Source organism: Labeo rohita, chromosome 5, assembly GCF_022985175.1.
Source record: "Labeo rohita strain BAU-BD-2019 chromosome 5, IGBB_LRoh.1.0, whole genome shotgun sequence".
NCBI lineage: Eukaryota > Metazoa > Chordata > Actinopteri > Cypriniformes > Cyprinidae > Labeo > Labeo rohita.
Window position 1 is genome coordinate 26,114,380 of NC_066873.1, and position 18,057 is coordinate 26,132,436.

Genomic DNA, 18,057 nt, shown 5'->3' on the forward strand with positions numbered 1-18,057 from the left:
AAAAATTTAGCAAGTTTTCCCCTTTTCCCAGGGTTTTTTTTTCCCCAAAACTCCAAATTTTGAACCTCAAAAACCCTTTCCCTAAAAAAAAAAAAACACGAGTTCAGTGAGTTTGCCATGACAGTTTCCGGTCTTTTAAAACTTTTTTCCCTGGTTGAATTATTTTTTAATGTTTATTTTTAAGAAGAGAGAACTTGTTTTCAGAAAGGAAAAAGGAAGTCCCGGGGTGGGTGAATACCATTTTGGAAAAAAAGCCGGTGTTCCACTGGTACAAGGCTGGTTTAAAGACAGCTTTTTATGATTCTTCCAGGAGCCCAGCAGGTTTTTATTTTTTTTGTAATAATTTGAAATTTTATTTATTTATTTATTTTTTTCAACTAAATTGTGGGCTGAAAAATTTGGAGGGAACGTTTTTTATTTTGTTTTAAAAAACCACACCCGCCAGCAGTGTTATAAAAGGGTTTGTTGATGAAACAGTTTCATTTTATTTTTTTTTGGGGTGTAATAATTGTTGAAAAGGATTTTTCACCAAAAGACTAAACATTTTGGGGTTTTAAAGGGAAGGAAGTTCATAAAATTTGGGAGAGATTTGAAAAACATTTTCAGCAAAGATAAACCAACCATTTTTTTCCCCGAGAAAAGTCATTTGCCTTGAAACACTTTTTGTCTTGCATAAGAAATCTTTGCAGTACTTAACAATTTATTGACAGGTGATTATCAGAATTTGCCCAAAGTGATGCTCTGAAAGGAGAAAGAAGAGGATGTTGTTCATCTCAAAAAAAAAGCTGTCAAAGTCTTAAAACCTAAGGAGTGTAAGCCAAGGGCAAGTTGCCACCCAAATCATGCAGAACATAGCTGACTCTGTCCTCAATTACTAAGTTGTGTTCTTCTTTTTTTTGACCAGGTCTGGGAACTGCAAATGGATGTCAGGAGGAGATCCTCTGGCTGAGAGCCCCACACGGTGCTGGATATCAACCAAAAACTTTTTAAAACGCAGAAAAAACATGATGGAAATGGACAGAAAAGGAAAAGACCCCAGTTTAGAGGGAAAAAAATCAATTTTTAAAAAGCCTTTTTTAATGACCATACTGTACAAAATAGATTTTGGCTTTTTCATCACTTTTTGTGGCACAGCGGTCCTGTTTAAAAGAGAATGATTTTTAAAAAATTTTAAATTTTTTTTTAAATTATTTTAATAACCATATTTTTCTAAATGTTTTTTTTTGAGCTTTTTAATTTTGTGTTTCAATAAAGAATAGGTTTTGTGTATTAAAAATTTTGGTAAATACATATTTATGGGTATAAAAAATTTTTTTATATTTGAAAAAAAAAATTAATCCTGATTTTTTTTTAAAACAAAATTTTTTTTTATCAGGTTAATGATAGGGGATAAAATACGTTATTATTGTAAATTTAGAAAAAAATTTTTAAAGGGAATTTACAAGAAGAAAATTTTGAAACACCACTTTTTTTACAAAATTTAAGGGATAACGAAAGGGAACAAAAAGCCTTTGACGGGGATTAAAACCCAAAAATGCCCGGCCTGTGAGGAGCAAGATGGGGGGGGGAGACAAAACAGTAATTTTTAAAAAATTTTTTGGGTTTTTTTCATGAATTTGTCATTGTGAAAGAAATTTGAAATATACAATTTTAAAATTTGTTTGATTACTGTTTAAACAAGGGGTGGGAAAAGGTTGCGGTTCATCCATTTTTTAGTTTACCCCCAAGAAATAAAAAAATTTTTTAAATTATTTTGATTTTTTTCTTTTTTTCTTTTTGATCGAGGCCCTAAGTGTCCGTCAAAAGGGGAAAGAGGACAGAAAATGTCAGATGTAATGTAACCCAAAACAGTTGTTGCCATGATGAGGGCCCTATGTATTTTTCTGCCCCCCCCCCCCAGGGGCCCCTAGACTTTTGGGGCCCAAAAGCATATTTAAATGGCTGTGGTCCCGAAACGTTTGAAAATCGGAGGGAACGCTTTTGCTTGTGATTAAAAAAAACACAGAAAAAGGAAATGTTTAAACATTTTTTAAATTTTGTTTCAAAAAATAAAATTCACAAGAAGCCTTTTATATCCCCTTTTTATTAAAGATATTATTTATTTCATTTAATTAAAAAAACGAAAATACAGTACTATGTTTACAGCGGGAAAAATGGCGTTTATTTGTAGTTCACTTTTTGCTTTGGAGGTTACTCCTTTTCCCCCTTTAACATAGAATATTCATTGTTAGCTTTAAATATTAAATAAAACCAAAAAAATCGTAAAAAACCGTTTTTGGGGTTGAAAATTTCCCGGGGGCCGCGGGGGAAAGAAAACGCCACGCACGCTAAAAAAGGGGGGTTTCTTGTCCTTTATTTATTTTATCTTTTCCTTTTTTGCCACAAGATAATTTTAATTTAATTAATACAGTAATTTTAAAAAATGGGATTTGGTTTTTTTATTTTTAAAATTTTTTATTAAAAAAATTTAAAAAATTTTTTTTTTTAATTTTTTTAAAAAAAATTTTTAATTAAAAAACTTTTTTTAATTTTTTTAAAAATCCTTGAAAAAAGTATTATTTTAAAAAAAAAAAAACGGTATATATATTTATTTTTGGGGTTTTTTTGGGTTGAAACATTTTAAAAAAGCAAAATCTTTAAAAAATTCACAAAAAATTTTAGTCTTCTTAAAAAAAATAAAATAAATAAATTAAAGGCAAGCAATTATTAAGAACAACATTGCATTGTTTTAACTGTAATACATATTCAGATTCAATGCTAATTGCACTGTTAGTGATAATTATATTGTAAATCCATAATTCACAACAAAACAAAACAGTACATATATATGCCCAGAGAGCACTGGAACAATGGCAGGCCCAAACTGACAACACATGTAAATGTTTCAAACTAACATCAAAACATATGACAGAATAACACCATGAAGTCATGCATGTTAAGTGTGTCATAACACTTCTATGAAACTCCATAAAAATCTGTGTAAATACACAGCGCCAAATAAACATTACTTGTCTGAACAATGGAAGAAACACACCTGCTACATACAAACACAGAAATATACATTTGACAATAGCATCATAAAAAAATAATAATTTTGTGATAAAACCATTAGGAAGACACCAAGTAAAGTTTATAAGGCTTAAAGAGAACACAATGCTTTATCAATACAAAAAGACTATTTTTAACTATTGTTTTCATTACTGGTTCTGTATACTGTAAATGGGTTGCTGGAAGGTCAAAATGTATTCATTATTAGCTGGTGCCATTTAGGGGGGATAAAAGTTAGGGTCTTTGTGCATGATGGAGATGACAGCGCATCTGTGAAGAAATCCTGTAAGACAGAAAGAAAGGAAATATTACATTACATAACATGTTAGATTATATCTGCAGGAGATGGCTGTATAACAAATTTTTTACATGCATCCATTATTAAGAGTAAGCCACAGTGTTTATCTAATTCTTTTAAATATACTCACAGCAATCGATGCTTGGTCAAAACTAAATATTTCACTCATGGAAACAAGATTGAAGCAGGTGCAGATAATGGGGCATTTTTTGTTTTTTAAATACTGGCTCACACACCTCAGTTCCCGTCACTCATAGCTATCATGATGTGACAGAAGTGCGGCAGCGTAAAGACTGTCCCAGGCCCCACGATGCAAACTGCAGTGCCTCTGTCACTAAACCAATAATCATTTAAATACTGTCAGGAGGCTCGGGTCATGCATCATGGAATAATCGTGATCTATGTATAAATCGGCGGGGCCCATTTGAGTAATTTGAATAATAATGGACAATATAAAGTTTCTGACTGTGTGGGGCATCGACTGCTTTCCAAAAAGAAGAATATTTATTTTACATCATTTGCTACTGCTTGTTATCACTTAATTAGAAGCACCACAAATTAATTGACATCTGTTATAGGGAGATACTGAACAGAGCAGTAAAGTTTATTTTTGCAGGAAAGTTGAAACTAAAATAAATCTCTGTAAACACTCACATTTTTACCACACTACAAGTGTGTCCCAGTTAAAAATGAATAATAATTATAATACTTTGATATTTCATGTTCACTTCAACAGTAAAACAAAAAAGGGAAATACGTGTATAATTAGTCAAGGTCAAACTGCAAGTGTGGTATTTGGACAGGGCAAAAGTTTAAGAAACAACATGTTATATATCTTATATATGCTGTACAAATTATAACAGCAGGAATGTGTTTGATAAAAGGGAAAACTAACACAGACCTACCACTGCAAATGTCTCCCTCCTCAGCTTTCTGTCTTCTCTGTTTCTAAATGAAGACCTCTCCACAAACAAGACTGGACTGGCGACTTCCTTTAGGTCTCCTCAGCTAAAAAAAAGGGACAGAAAAAACAATTATATAGAATGTTAATAATGATCTGTGAGCAAAATGTTTTTTTTTTTTACTTTTACATTAAAAGGTACAAGCATGCAATAGTAATTGTAGTGATTACTGTGGTATCTGTCGTAAAAGCACATCAAAACTAGCATTACAGTGGTAAAACCATAGTACATTTGGTGATCACTGTGCTATTACTATACAAATCACAGTCAAACTAAAGATACTGCAGTAAAAGCATAATAAGTGTTGTGGTTGTTGTGCTTTTACTATGCACAACAAAAGTGCAGTTACTGTGGCAAAAACATGGTAAGTGTCATGTTAGTCTGTTTTAACTTCAAATATCACAGTACAACTACAGTTACGTGGTAAAAACATAGTAATTGTCCTGTTCACTGTGTTTTAACTTCAAATTTCACAGCAAAACTGCATTTACTGTGGCAAAAACATGGTCAGTATCATGTTTACTCTGTTTTAAATTCAAATATCACAGTAAAACTGCAGTTACTCGTGGTAAAAACATGATAAGTATGCTGTTTACTGTGTTTTAACTTCAGCTTTCACAGCAAAACTACAGTTACTGTAGTAAAAACATGGTAAGTGTCCAGTTTACTGTTTTCACTTTAAATTTCACAGTGAAACTGTACAACAATGTTGTAAAACATGGTAAGTATCATGTTTACTTTGTTTTAACTTCATATATCACAGTACAGAATACAGTTACTGGGTAAAAACATGGTAAGTGTCATGTTTAATACGTTTTAACGTCAAATATCAGTAAAACTGCAGTTACTGAGGTAAAACATGATGAAAGAATTTACAGATTTTAATTAAAATATCAAGTACAACTACGGGTACTGATTAATAAATGGTAAAGACATGATTACTGTGTTTTAACAAAAAATAAGACAGTACAACTTCATCACCCAACTGTATGTAAAGTGTTGTGGTTACTATGATCTAAAACCCGTACTAGTACATCTTTTCATGCTACTAGTACTAATTTTAAAACTGATAGGAGGTCTAGTACATATTCATTAGACTGTTAATGGCTCCAGTTAGCAGGTGTGTTCGTCTTAAAGTTACTAGTACTTATTCATTATATACTAGTTCTTATGTTTTAGATACTAGTACTTATTCCAATAGTGACTAGTATTTAATTACAATCTTCCTGTTAAGAAAAGATAGAACTAGTACTTATTTTTCATTACTAGCAACTATTTAGACCAAAGATATCCTGAACTTAATAGATACTAGTACTTTTGAATTTGCATGTCTGGCCAGTATGAAAAAAGTATGTTTCAAGAAATATGTTTAAGCAATTGAGAAAAATATTAATATTACACAGTAATAAACAGTATGTACTTTACTAGAATGTTAATAGTGCAAAAACAATCATTTGTTCCTGTGTAGTTATTCAGTGAATATTTAACTGTATTTTTGTAAATTTTGTAAACTGGAAAAGTACTAAGGCTGTTTGTTTGTTTGGTCATCCTGCTGAAATCTGGTGGCAGAATGGAAATATTTGCAAACACCAATTTTTAGCTGCTTTACAGTTCTGGTTTTTTGGGCCAGTAAAAAACAATAAATATCATATTGCAATGCCTTTAACTTATTTGACATATCCTAGAAATGTGGTAAATTCATTGAATGTTTTGTGCCTTGTAATATTCTGTAGAGGGCATGACCATGTGGATGTGCTTGACATGGGTGCAGACAAATTTCTTTATTTGAAAAAAAAAAAAATTACCAAATACTTTTTCCTGTAAAACACTGTAAACACCAGACTTGATTTAGCTGTATTTTATCTTTCACAATTTATGTTCCAAAAACATTGTTTTTAAAAAGCAATAAATAAAAATAATCATTATGTTACAAACATCAGGTATTTCTATATTATTCACTGGGCTTTTTGACTAGACACATTTGATTAGCGTTCATTCTGCTGAAGCGGCAGACGGCAATGCATAACTGTGCTATGGAAGATGATGTCTAAGAAAGCTAAATCCGGTTCTCAGAAAAGAAAAGAGAGGCAAGAAAGGGATAAAAAAAAGATATGAGGGAAAGCAACTGCTAACAGGCTTCTTTCCCAAGAAATTTGAGCCCAAACTGTGAGAGCAAATAGTCTAAAATGAACTCCTGCTGAGGTTACAAAACACTTCAATACCACCGCGATTATCAGTGCTAATAACACAACGGCATAATACAAAATTACACATACATACACGTGATTTTTAGTTTTTTGGGGGGCCCCTTAGCTGAGTCAGTGCACAGGGCCCAGAGTTCCCAGCGACGCCCCTGGTTAGTGATGTGACATTTAAACCGAGGCATCTGAGCTTGTGTTAAGGGGTGTGCCAGATGAAGCCTCGCCATTCTCACTCCCGAGGCGTCAAAAACTGCAGAACGGTCAAGCGCCTCTAGCGTCACTATGAAGACGTCAACGGCGCCCCTCGGCGTCACTATATCGACGAACTGGGACCTACATTGATTTCAATGGGAAACTTTTGGCGTCAGAACACAGACGCGAAGGACATGAGATGATGATCGCTATGAAATCACGTTCAGGAAGTCTCATTCAGCACACATCGCGATATTTGCCATCAGTTTACGTGTGCTGCAGGTTGGGTGAGTAGTCGTAAATACACTGTCTTAATGTTTGTTTTAAAATGTATCCTGTCTTCTTTATTAATCAGATTAGCGCCGTATGTTTATTCGCTTAATTATATCCGTCTTTGCGTTTCATTGCGTTTAACTAATCGAACACACCTGCTAACTGGGGCGATTAAACTCTGTCACGTGACATGTCATAGACCTTCATCAGTTTTATATTCATATCAGGTTCAAAGATGTAAGTTGTATTTGTAGTAAAATCATAGTAACCACAACACTTACAACAGTTGTTGCAAGTTGTACTGTGATATTTTAAGTTAAAACACAGTAAACATGACACTTACTTTTTTACCATGTTTTTACCACAGTAACTGTAGTTTTACTGATATTTTAAGTTAAAACACAGTAAACATGACACTTACCATGTTTTTACTCCAGTAAAACTGTAGTTTTACTGTGATATTTGAAGTTAAAACAAAGTAAACATGACACTTACCATGTTTTACCACATTAACTACAGTTTCACTGTGAAATTTAAAGTGAAAACAGTAAACATGATATTTACCATGTTTTTACTACAGTAACTGTAGTTTTGCTGTGAAATTTGAAGTTAAAACAGAGTAAACAGGACACTTGCCATGTTTTTACCACAGTAACTGTAGTTGTACTGTGATATTTGAATTTAAAACAGAGTAAACATGACACTTACCATGTTTTTACCACAGTAAATGCAGTTTTGCTGTGAAATTTGAAGTTAAAACAGAGTGAACAGGACAATTACCATGTTTTTACCACGGTAACTGTAGTTGTACTGTGATATTTGAAGTTAAAACAGAGTAACAGGACACTTACCATGTTTTTACCACAGTAATGCACTTTTGCTGTGGCAGTTTCAGTAAAAAAGCACAATAACCACAACACTTATTATGCTTTTACTGCAGTATCTTTAGTTTGACTGTGATATGTATAGTAATAGCACAGTAATCACCAAACTTACTATGGTTTTACCACTGTAATGCTAGTTTTGATGTGCTTTTACGACAGATACCACAGTAATCACTACAATTACTATTCCATGCTTGTACCTTTTTTTTAATGTAGTTCAAAAAAAAAAAGAACTTAAATATGTTGCTCACAGATCATTATTAACATTCTCTATATAATTGTTTTTTCTTTCCCTTTTTTTTTTAGCTGAGGAGACCTAAAGGAAGCCGTCAGTCCAGTCTTGTTTGTGGAGAGGTCTTCATTTAGAAACAGAGAAGACAGAAAGCTGCGGAGGGAGACATTTGCAGTGGTAGGTCTGTGTTAGTTTTTTCCCTTTTATCAAACATTCCTGCTGTTATAATTTGTACAGCATATATATATATATATAACATGTTGTTTCTTAAACTTTTGCCTTGTCCAAATACTCACACTTGCAGTTTTGCACCTTGTCTAATTATATGACGTATTTCCTGTTTTTGGCCCAAGTGTTGAAGTGAACATGAAAACCACAAGTGTGTGTTGAACTTTTCATTACCTGACGGGACACACTTGTAGTGTGGTAAAAATGTGAGTGTTTACAGAGATTTATTTTTAGTTTCAACTTTGCATTTTAAAATAAACTTCTAAATGTCTGTTCAGTATCTCCCTATAACAGATGTCAATTTAATTTGTGGTGCTTCTAATTAAGTGATAAATAAGCAGTAGCAAATGATGTACAAAATAAATATTCTTCTTTTTGCATAAAACATGCAACACTTTGTTTTACTACCAAATTATTTGTAATATCTAATTATTATAATTATTATTCATTTTTAACTTACATTGGAAAGTTTTCCGGTTCTCTCGCAAGATCTCACGATTTATTCCAAAACATGATGCATGATGGGATACACTGAACCTCCTGAGCAGTATTTAAAATGGTGTGGATTTAGTGTGCTTTAAGGGCACTGCAGTTTGGCATCATTAAGACCTGGGACAGTCTTACGCACGCACTTCCTGTCACATGCATGTGCTATAAAGTGGCCAAGACCGCAAGTGTGGGTAATTGGACTGGCTAAAAGTTTTAAAAATGCCCCATTAGTACATCAAAGTCTTAATAATTCAATAATTCAGCTGAACACTTGTATGATATTGTACAAGTGTACTTGTAGACAGTCCTGCAACGTTTACTCTACTGCTCATTGCCTCAGTCCCTGTACAGTCTCATTTGACACTATCACAATATTTGTAAATCAGTTGTGCCCCTTTTTGGAAAGCAGTCAGATGCCCCACACAGTCAGAAACTTTATATTGTCCATTGACTTCTTAATAAATTACTTCAAATGGGCCCCGTCAGCTCATTGTCCAACATTACATGATGTCTCTCTGCACCTCGTAATTTATCTGTTTCCACGAGTGGAAATGCTAGTTTGATGTGTCCTGTTAGCATGTAAACATGTTTAAAAGAATTAGATATGAAGCTTGCTATTAATGACTTACTTTTAATAATGGATGCATGTAAAATTTGATTATACAGCATCTCTGCAGATGTTATAAACTAACATGTTGTATGTAATGTAATATTTCCTTTCTTTCTGTCTTACAGGGTTTCTTGCAGATAACGCTGTCCTTCTCCATCATGCACAAGGCCCTCTTTAACTTTTTATCCCCCACACATACAGAAATGGCACCAGCTCAATATTAAGACTTTGCAGGGTTTTTTTTTTTTTTTTTTTTTTGTTTGCAACTTTGTTTTAATTATAAGCTTATAATAAATACATTTGACCTTCCAGCAACCCATATGCTGTATACAGAACCAGTAATGAAAACAATAGTTAAAAATAGTCTTTTTCATATTGATGAAGCTTTGTGCACTCTTTTTTTTAGCCTTATAAACTTTACTTGGTGTCTTCCTAATGGTTTTATCACAAAATTATATTTTTCATGATGCTATTGTCAAATGTATATTTCTGTGTTTGTATGTAGCAGGTGTTTCTTCCATTGTTCAGACAAGTAATGTTTATTTGGTGCTGTGCTGATTTTTATAGATTTTCATGGAGTTTTATAGATGATATGACACACTTGACATGCATGACTTCATGGTGTTATTCTGTCATATGTTTTGATGTTAGTTTGAAACATTTACATGTGTTGTCAGTTTAAGTTTTTAAGAAAATGCATTTGTTTCCAGTGCTCTCTGAAAGACATACACTATATGTACTGTTTTGTTTTTGTTATTAGTTATCATTTACAATTATAATTATCACTAACAATTTTAATTTGCTTTGCATTTAGTCACAATAAATGTATTACAGTTAAAAATGTACAATGTTGTTCTTAATAATTGCTTGCCTTTTAGTTTATTTATTTATTTATTTATTTATTTATTTTTAAGAGAAGACAATAAAATATTTTGTGAAGGTTTGTAAGATTTTGCATGTGGTTTGTAAAAATATTGTTTGGCACACACACACACACACACACACACACACACACACACACACATATATATATATATATATATATATATATACTACATATCAATATATATACTACACTTAAGACTTTTTTTTTTTTTTTTTTAAAATTTTTTATATTATTAAATTTTTTTGTAATTCACTGTTTAGGATGTATTAAGTTAATAATTAAAAGTTTCTTAAAAGTTAATAATAAATAATTTACATTGTTATATATATATATATATATATATATATATATATATATTTATATAATAAATTTTATTCATATTAAAACACAATTAATTTTTATAATTAACTGCTTATTCTATTTATTTATTTTATTATTTATTCTTTATATAGTGGCAAAAATAAATAAATAATTAACTGCTTTATTTATTTTATTATAACAGAGGAAAAACAAGGGATGATGGGATACAGCACATCAGTATTGCCCAATTTTTGTCAACAATAATTACTGTAGGTGTAGACGTTAATATAACAAGTCTATAACGAGTCTGTCCCGTCAGCCGAAAAACGGAAGAAATTTGTCATAAATGACCATAAATGGACAAGTAAGCGTGACGCCTCTGTTCAGCTGGGATGTCAGTGGCTGTGAAGTTCTCTTGTCACCCGCAGGACTCGCTGTGATTGGATTATCTTTCAACCCTTATTAAACAGCGCATTATGTTACAAAAGTATGTTTTGCTGATGTTATCACGTTAGTAATATATTAAGCTAACAATGAAGTATTGCTATGTTGAGAGAAATTACTTCTTCAGCGAGATCCTAACCCTAACCCTAAGCATAACTTCAGTGAACTACAAATAACAGCGCCATGTTTTCCCGTTCCATCGACAGAATGACAGAGGCTTATGGGTACTGTAGTTTAAAACGTTTTATTAATTAAATGAAATAAATAATATCTTTAATGGAAAACTGGATATCTAAAGACGTTCATTGTGCAGATCTCTATGACATATTTGAGAGGCAGGCTGAAATTTGCTATTTTACTGTGAGCAATATTTAAAATGCCTTTATAACAGCTTTCCATATATTTCTGAAAACTGTGCCCAACATTATTTAATCAACATAGCAAAAGCAGTAATCCTGCCGATTTTCTCTTTGATACGTTAATCAGACTCTAATTTACAGCCATTTGAAATATGCATTTTTTGGCTCTTCCAGAGGGTGCTACTGGGCCCCTGGGGGTAGAAGGGCAGTAAAACATACATACATGTGTTCACCTCATCATGGACAACAAACTGTGTTGAGTTACATTTACATCTGACAGTTTTCACAGTCCACCCTCTTCTATTCTTACATCATGCCTCATATAGCTTTTGACAGGACACTGTGAGGCCATCTGATCAAACAGAAAAATTTGAAAGAAATGCTTTAATAATAATAATAATAATAATAATAATAATAATAGATTATTTCTTAGATTTTTGAGGTAAACACCAATAAATATAATGGATGAACCTGCAACAACTTGCCATTTTCTATTCCCCATTGTTAAGCAGTAATCAAAGACAATTTATACACATTGTGATATTTCACTATTACTATTACACAATGACAAATTCATGCAGTAGTAAAAATCACAATATAATAATAATAATAATAATAATAAAAATCAGTGTAAATATGTCGTCCTCACCCCCTTATCTTGCTCCTCACAGGCCGGGCATCAGTAATGTGCATGCTCTTGGTTTTAATGCAGTACAAGATGCACGTTGATCGTTCCTGGTACATTCTCAGTTATCCCTTAAGTGTTTGTAGCAATAAAGCCCATGGTAATGTAATGCAAAATAATTCATCTATCTTGTAATTCCCTTTATTTCACCAAAAATTGGCATTTTTGTCACTAAATATATACAATAATAACTTTTTTGTGTATTGTTGTCCCCAATATCATTAACCTGATAAAAAATGTTTATGTCTTAAGTAAAAACAATCAGGTTATTAATTATATGTACTTTTTCAAGTATAAAACATATATACACATATGAGCCGACCTAGTAAAATTATGTATTTACCAAAATTTTCAATACACAATATTTACCATATTCATTTTATTGAAGCATACAGCATAAAGTTGATAAAGTAGCATCAAGACAAATGACATTTAAGAAAAATATGGATTATTAAAATAATTAAAATAATAATGGATTATTAAAAATACATTAACATCATATATTAATCAGTTCACTGCAGCTGATGCCACACAAATAAGTGATGAAATGTCCTTAAAGTCACACAATCCATTCCAGTCAACTTTGATACAGATCATGTGGTACATATAAGACATTTGATACTGTTTGAGAAAATAATGATTCATTATCACATCTAAACTGGTGTCTTGCTCTTCTCTGTCCATTTCCCCATCATGATCTTCTTCTGTCGTGTCTGTAAACAGTTTGTGGTTGATATCCAGCACCGATGTGGTGTAGCTTTTTCTCAGCCAGAGGATCTCTCACTCCTGACATCCCATTTTCAGACAGTTCCCAGACCTGGTCAAAATAAAACAAAAAGAAACACAAACAATTTAGATGAAACTGTTTAATGGACAGTCAGCTCAGCTTATGTTCTGTGTGATGTTGGGTGAACAACTTTGCCCCTTAAGGTACTGTACACATACCTTTAAGGTTTTAAGACATTTTGAGCAGCTTTTTCTTTGAAGACAATTAACAACATCCTCTTCTTTCTCTCCTTTCAAGAGCATCACTTGGTCAAACCCCTTCATTTGGCTGATGAGATCACCTGTACAAAGTAAAATGGTTAAAGTACTGCAAAAAGAATTTCATTATGCAAGACTTAAGAAAGTGTTACAGAGGCAAAAGTGCCACGTGTAGTTCTCAGAAACAGGAGAATTGGCTCTAGAATTCATCTATTGCTGCAGTAAATGTGTCTTTTTCTTCTAGAATCTCTCTCCAAAGTTCATGAACTCTCTTGCTTCCATCTTAAAACCCAAATGTGTTTTAGTCTGTGTAGTGTAAGGCCTTGCTTCAAACCAATCAACTATTAATCAACAATTTATTACACACAACATTTACAAAACAATTAAATAATGTAAACTGTTTACATCAACTAAACCACTTTTATAACACTGCTGAAAAACAGTTGGTGTGGTTTTTAAAAACTTAAGATAAAAAATGTTCCAGTCACACTTTGCTAACATGCTACAATTTTAAGTTGTACCCAGTAAATAAGTAAATAAATAAATAAAATTACAAATTATTACAAAAAAAGAATAATCACTGCTGCATGAACAGTCCTGTGAGAGATCATCATAAAATGCTGTACTACATAATCCAGCACTGCTTCAGTATAGACATACCAGTGGACATGTGCACTTTGCTGTCTTCTTTGTTTGGGCGCAAGATGGCCATATTCATTCCTCACCCTGAACAAAGGACTTCCTTGGTCTTCCTTCTCTTCTGTAAAACAAGAAGTTCTCTACTTACTCTTAAAAATAAAATTCAGTTAATTTAAAATAAGATTCAGACCAGAGCATTTGATGAGTAAATGTTGATTAAAAAATGTACCTGGGAAGAGCTGATCATGGCAAGACTCACTGAGACTCAGTAACAGCTCTTTTAGTTTTTAGGAAGGTTTGTGAGGGTTCATAAAGGAGCTGTTGTTTAGATATTGTAGAGACCTGAAAAAGAAGGACAGCACAATCTGTGAGTAATCCTGGAAGACAGAAATTACATTATATTATACTATTACATTACATGCAGCTTGTTGGTTTACACATTAATGTGGGTTTTCTTTTTTTTTTTAGACTGTAAAAATAGCCTCTGTAATTGTATGTTAAATTAAATAATTAAATTACATGTTAAATGCAACCATTTTTAATAGTAAGTCCTTAAAATCAAGCTACATATCTAATGAATTCTTTTAAACATGTTTACATGCTAACAGGACACATCAAACTAGCATTTGAACTCGTGGAAACAGATAAATTACGAGGTGCAGAGAGACATCATGTAATGTTGGACAATGAGCTGACGGGGCCCATTTGAAGTAATTTATTAAGAAGTCAATGGACAATATAAAGTTTCTGACTGTGTGGGGCATCTGACTGCTTTCCAAAAAGGGGCACAACTGATTTACAAATATTGTGATAGTGTCAAATGAGACTGTACAGGGACTGAGGCAATGAGCAGTAGAGTAAACGTTGCAGGACTGTCTACAAGTACACTTGTACAATATCATACAAGTGTTCAGCTGAATTATTGAATTATTAAGACTTTGATGTACTAATGGGGCATTTTTAAAACTTTTACCCAGTCCAATTACCCACACTTGCGGTCTTGGCCACTTTATAGCACATGCATGTGACAGGAAGTGCGTGCGTAAGACTGTCCCAGGTCTTAATGATGCCAAACTGCAGTGCCCTTAAAGCACACTAAATCCACACCATTTTAAATACTGCTCAGGAGGTTCAGTGTATCCCATCATGCATCATGTTTTGGAATAAATCGTGAGATCTTGCGAGAGAACCGGAAAACTTTCCAATGTAAGTTAAAAATGAATAATAATTATAATAATTAGATATTACAAATAATTTGGTAGTAAAACAAAGTGTTGCATGTTTTATGCAAAAAGAAGAATATTTATTTTGTACATCATTTGCTACTGCTTATTTATCACTTAATTAGAAGCACCACAAATTAAATTGACATCTGTTATAGGGAGATACTGAACAGACATTTAGAAGTTTATTTTAAAATGCAAAGTTGAAACTAAAAATAAATCTCTGTAAACACTCACATTTTTACCACACTATAAGTGTGTCCCGTCAGGTAATGAAAAATTCTACACACACTTGTGGTTTTCAAGTTCACTTCAACACTTGGGCCAAAAACAGGAAATACGTCATATAATTAGTCAAGGTGCAAAACTGCAAGTGTGAGTATTTGGACAAGGCAAAAGTTTAAGAAACAACATGTTATATATCTTATATATGCTGTACAAATTATAACAGCAGGAATGTTTGATAAAAGGGTAAAACGAACACAGACCTAGACCTACCACTGCAAATGTCTCCCTCCGCAGCTTTCTGTCTTCTCTGTTTCTAAATGAAGACCTCTCCACAAACAAGACTGGACTGACGGCTTCCTTTAGGTCTCCTCAGCTAAAAAAAAAAAAAAAAAAAAAAGACAATTATATAGAAATGTTAATAATGATCTGTGAGAATGTTTAATTCTAAACTGATCTGAATGAACTGCAAAATGTTTTTTTTTTTTTTTTTTTTTTTTTTTTTACATTAAAAGGTACAAGCATGGAATAGTAATTGTAGTGATTACTGTGGTATCTGTCGTAAAAGCACATCAAAACTAGCATTACAGTGGTAAAACCATAGTAAGTTTGGTGATTACTGTGCTATTACTATACATATCACAGTCAAACTAAAGATACTGCAGTAAAAGCATAATAAGTGTTGTGGTTATTGTGCTTTTTTACTGAAACTGCCACAGCAAAAGTGCAGTTACTGTGGTAAAAACATGGTAAGTGTCCTGTTAGTCTGTTTTAACTTCAAATATCACAGTACAACTACAGTTACCGTGGTAAAAACATGGTAATTGTCCTGTTCACCCTGTTTTAACTTCAAATTTCACAGCAAAACTGCATTTACTGTGGCAAAAACATGGCAAGCGTCATGTTTACTCTGTTTTAAATTCAAATATCACAGTACAACTACAGTTACCGTGGTAAAAACATGGCAAGTGTCCCGTTTACTGTGTTTTAACTTCAAATTTCACAGCAAAACTACAGTTACTGTAGTAAAAACATGGTAAATATCATGTTTACTGTTTTCACTTTAAATTTCACAGTGAAACTGTAGTTAATGTGGTAAAACATGGTAAGTGTCATGTTTACTTTGTTTTAACTTCAAAATATCACAGTACAACTACAGTTACTGGAGTAAAAACATGGTAAGTGTCATGTTTACTGTGTTTTAACTTAAAATATCACAGTACAACTGTTACTGGAGTAAAAACATGGTAAGTGTCATGTTTAATACGTTTTAACGTCAAATATCAGTAAAACTGCAGTTACTGAGGTAAAAGCATGGAAAGAATCATGTTTACTGTGTTTTAACTTAAAATATCACAGTACAACTACAGGTACTGTGGTAAAAACATGGTAAGTGTCATGTTTACTGTGTTTTAACTTAAAATATCACAGTACAACTTGCAACAACTGTTGTAAGTGTTGTGGTTACTATGATTTTACTACAAATACAACTTCCATCTTTGAACCTGATATAAATATAAAACTGATGGGAAGGTCTTTGACGTCACGTGACAGAGGTTAATCGGCTCCAGTTAGCAGGTGTGTTCGATTAGTTAAACGCAATGAAACGCAAAGACGGATATAATTAAGCGAATAAACATACGGCGCTAATCTGATTAATAAAGAAGACAGGATACATTTTAAAACAAACATTAAGACAGTGTATTTACGACTACTCACCCAACCTGCAGCACACGTAAACTGATGGCAAATATCGCGATGTGTGCTGAATGAGACTTCATTTCATAGCGATCATCTCTCCTTCGCGTCTGTGTTCTGACGCCAAAAGTTTCCCATTGAAATCAATGTAGGTCCCAGTTCGTCGATATAGTGACGCCGAGGGGCGCCGTTGACGTCTTCATAGTGACGCTTCTGAGGCGCTTGAGAATGGGTTGGTGTAAGGTGAGAAAGGTCAAGGACAGCCCTCAAAAGACTATATTGATTTTTGTATGCATCTTGTGTTGTTGCATCATAATATGTACAATCCTTTTATCAGCTCCTTTACGTGTCTTACATTGTTTTCCTTTCTCGTTTATATCTTTTTCTTTACATGACGTAGCTCTACTATTAGTAACTGCAATGTTTGTTACCCACCTATATAAAAAAAAAACACATCCTCTTTCCTCCCCCCCTTAAATATCTCACACAGGCTTGTAAAAATCAAACGGGCATCTTTTATACTGGGACCTTATGACCTCTCTCCAGTGATAGATTGGAGCATTGATCTGAAAGAGGGTGTCAGCTGTGCCTTACTGTGTTTCCCTTTCAGTCTTTGCTTTACCAAGGCTTTGCAATCTTATATTAATAATAGCCAAGCATTGACCACTCAAAATATAGTTCTGGGGCAGAAAATACAAGAAGCGCTGTCTGGACCAAAAGCCGGACTTGTTTTTGTTAAGAAGTTGAGCAGATCAATACCACCCATGAGGAGGCTCTGTGTCCTCACAATCGATTCTCTGCTGACATCCACTGAAGAAATGATGGATTTGTGCTCGCATTTAACCCTTTGTGCTAGCATTTAACCATAAAACCAGTCATAAGGGTCCATTTTTTGAAAGTGAGGTTTGTACATCATCTGAAAGCTGAATTTTTTTAAATAAGCTTAGGAAAGGACAATATTTGGTCGAGATACAACTATTTGAAAATCTGGAATCTGAGGGTGCAAAAACTCAAAATATAGAGAAAATCACCTTTAAAGTTGTCCAAATGAAGTTCCTAGCCATGCATATTACTAATCAAAAATTAATTTGTATTAATTAAGTTACGGTAGGAATAAAATAAAAAAACAATAATCTTGACCCATAAAATGTATTACTGGCTAGTGCTACAAATATCTCTGAGGTGGCTCTAGACCAC

At 33.0% G+C, this 18,057-nt stretch overlaps 2 long non-coding RNA genes and 1 pseudogene across 6 annotated transcripts; 1 reads left to right on the top strand and 2 right to left on the bottom strand.

Annotated features, from left to right (window-relative positions):
* Positions 1-1,006, bottom strand: part of LOC127165124 (uncharacterized) — a 3,742-nt pseudogene extending 2,736 nt beyond the window's left edge.
* A 5,733-nt stretch (positions 1,007-6,739) lies between these two features.
* On the top strand, positions 6,740-9,668 carry LOC127165868 (uncharacterized). Of its 2 annotated transcripts, none has more exons than XR_007827830.1 (3): positions 6,740-6,988; positions 8,165-8,271; positions 9,543-9,668. It is a non-coding gene; the product is annotated as an uncharacterized LOC127165868 (long non-coding RNA). The 2 variants fall into 2 exon arrangements; XR_007827831.1 differs by having other exon boundaries at positions 8,165-8,267.
* Positions 9,669-12,859: 3,191 nt separating this feature from the next.
* On the bottom strand, positions 12,860-16,960 carry LOC127164896 (uncharacterized). 4 transcript variants are annotated; one of them, XR_007827715.1, is made up of 6 exons: positions 16,882-16,960; positions 15,436-15,538; positions 13,944-14,056; positions 13,736-13,835; positions 13,037-13,158; positions 12,860-12,908 (listed from the first exon to the last, which is right to left on the bottom strand). It is a non-coding gene; the product is annotated as an uncharacterized LOC127164896 (long non-coding RNA). The 4 variants fall into 4 exon arrangements; XR_007827716.1 differs by having other exon boundaries at positions 13,944-14,091; XR_007827717.1 differs by having other exon boundaries at positions 15,432-15,538.
* Positions 16,961-18,057: the final 1,097 nt, after the last annotated feature.